Source organism: Zingiber officinale, chromosome 11B (assembly GCF_018446385.1).
Source record: "Zingiber officinale cultivar Zhangliang chromosome 11B, Zo_v1.1, whole genome shotgun sequence".
Classification (NCBI taxonomy): domain Eukaryota; kingdom Viridiplantae; phylum Streptophyta; class Magnoliopsida; order Zingiberales; family Zingiberaceae; genus Zingiber; species Zingiber officinale.
The window spans coordinates 69,245,511-69,247,533 of record NC_056007.1 but is presented as its reverse complement, the minus strand read 5'-3'; the positions used below and the strand labels follow the sequence as shown (position 1 = coordinate 69,247,533).

Sequence of the window (2,023 nt, the reverse complement as noted above, 5' to 3'; positions counted from 1 at the left end):
CGAGTTGAAAATAGTATAACAAAATATTTCAATACCAAAGGAGAATGTTCCAACTAAACCAAGAATAACACTCTACCCTAGGTGCGAGTATAGAAGCCGATTGATGTATAGGAAAGGAAAAGAAAGTCTCATTGAGTCTAAAATTAAGATCACAGATATAGACATTGAACTTGTATTCTAAGGGTATCAGACTAAAAGTGGCACATAAATGAACAAAGATCATTTTCGTTCTATCTTCCATCCAAATATTCAAATCCTTAAAGAACATATCTAAAAGATAGTAAAGTGGTGAAAAAAATAAGGAAAAAGTATGGATAGAATTATGATATTTCTCCCATAGCTTCCCTTCTTCCTGTTAACAATCAATATTTTTCATGAGGTATGCTCCATTTTTTTCTTTTTTTTGTTGCATATGGAGTAGACAATGTCGACGTACCTTCAAGCGTCGTGCGAGCTAGTTGGAGTGCAAGATATTAGCCAACTTGGATTGCCCATAAGCCATCATATCGTTATATCTGAAGAACAACACCATCAATTATTGTTATCAAGAATATCTTCTTCTTTCTTTTTTTTTGTTGCCAAATTGATGATAGAATAACTTACGCTTTCTTGTCATTGAGTTTGTCGAACTTGATTCCTTTACTATAAGGCCCAACGTGAGCGACTGCGGATAGATTCACAATGTGGCTCTCAATTCTTGTCTTTTCCGTAGTGGTTTTCAGTTTCTCAAGTAGAAGATTTGTCAGCAGGAAGTGACCTGAGATTAGAAGGAACACGTTAAACTCATAATCCTGATGAAGATCTGAATGATAATGCTAAGTAAAAAAAAATAAAAATACCGAGATGATTCGTCGCAAACTGCATCTCTACTCCATCCTCTGAGAGCTTGAATGGGCAGTACATCACACCAGCGTTGTTTCTGAAAATGAATCAAAGATATAAACTTCAAGATGAACCATGAGAGCACTCGACCATGAGAAGCTATGATGTTATTTTACTTACATCAAGATGTTGAGAGGGAGATTCATGGCGAGGAATTTCTCGGCGAAGGCTCGGACAGATTTGAGCGAGCTGAGCTCAATCTAGATGATGTCAATTCTAGCAGATGGAATGTTGTTCAGGATGTTCTGCTTCACGGCATTGACAGCTTCCAAGTTCCTTACACCGATGATGACATGGGCTCCTCTCAGGGCCAACACCCTTGTAGTCTCTGCTCCGATCCCACTGCTTCCACCTGGTCAGCAAAAACAGATCAAACAATGGTTTAATTTGCGAACAAAGATTATTTTTGTATGACATCAGTACTGAAGAATCAAATTTTTCGGGCTAATGATTAACTATCTTCCTTTAGTTAGAAGACAAATTGTAGCTTGAGCATAAGAGAAAAAATAGGCGAGAATACACATTTCACTCTGGAACTATCAAGTTAATCTAGAAACAATTTAGGGAAGAGGTACTTTGTGGATAAAGATCCAATTTTTAGGGCCAATCAACTTTCTTTTTATTACTTCGAAGATAAATTTTACAATTAGGATGAGGAAAATGAGGGGAAATAAGTCAGAGAAGAAAAGAAACAGCTCTTTGAAGCAAATAGCACACATCTCCGACTATTAAGTACCACTTTTAAGCTAGAAATGACGGACTATACGGATTTAGAGCAGACTTAACTGTGAAAGTAGACAAAGTGGGAGGAAATGAAGAGAAAGGTACCGGTGACGATGACGGTGAGACGAGAGGCATCGATGCCCTCTGTGACCTGCTCGGCGGTGTTGCCGGATCCAAATCCGCTAGGTCCTTTGATGCCGGTGGCTTCCCTCCAGTACCCCATAGCTTCTCTCTCAGCAAAGCAGCAGAAGAGAGAGAGAGATGAGAGAGAGGATAAGAGAAATCCGATGAAGGAGGAGGAGGAACGAGGTGATGCTATTTGTAGTGGCCTTTGCCTGGCTTGCTCGGTAATGGAGTTCGTGAAGGGTCGATATCGGGTCCGTGCGATGCTTCCGTGCCAAGCATTCACGATAGTGCC

General features: G+C 39.7%; 1 long non-coding RNA gene across 1 annotated transcript; it reads right to left on the bottom strand.

Moving 5' to 3' along the window:
* Positions 1-720: 720 nt before the first annotated feature.
* Positions 721-1,749, bottom strand: LOC122034742. Its single transcript, XR_006126770.1, has 4 exons — positions 1,669-1,749; positions 1,003-1,234; positions 840-919; positions 721-757 (listed from the first exon to the last, which is right to left on the bottom strand). It is a non-coding gene; the product is annotated as an uncharacterized LOC122034742 (long non-coding RNA).
* Positions 1,750-2,023: the final 274 nt, after the last annotated feature.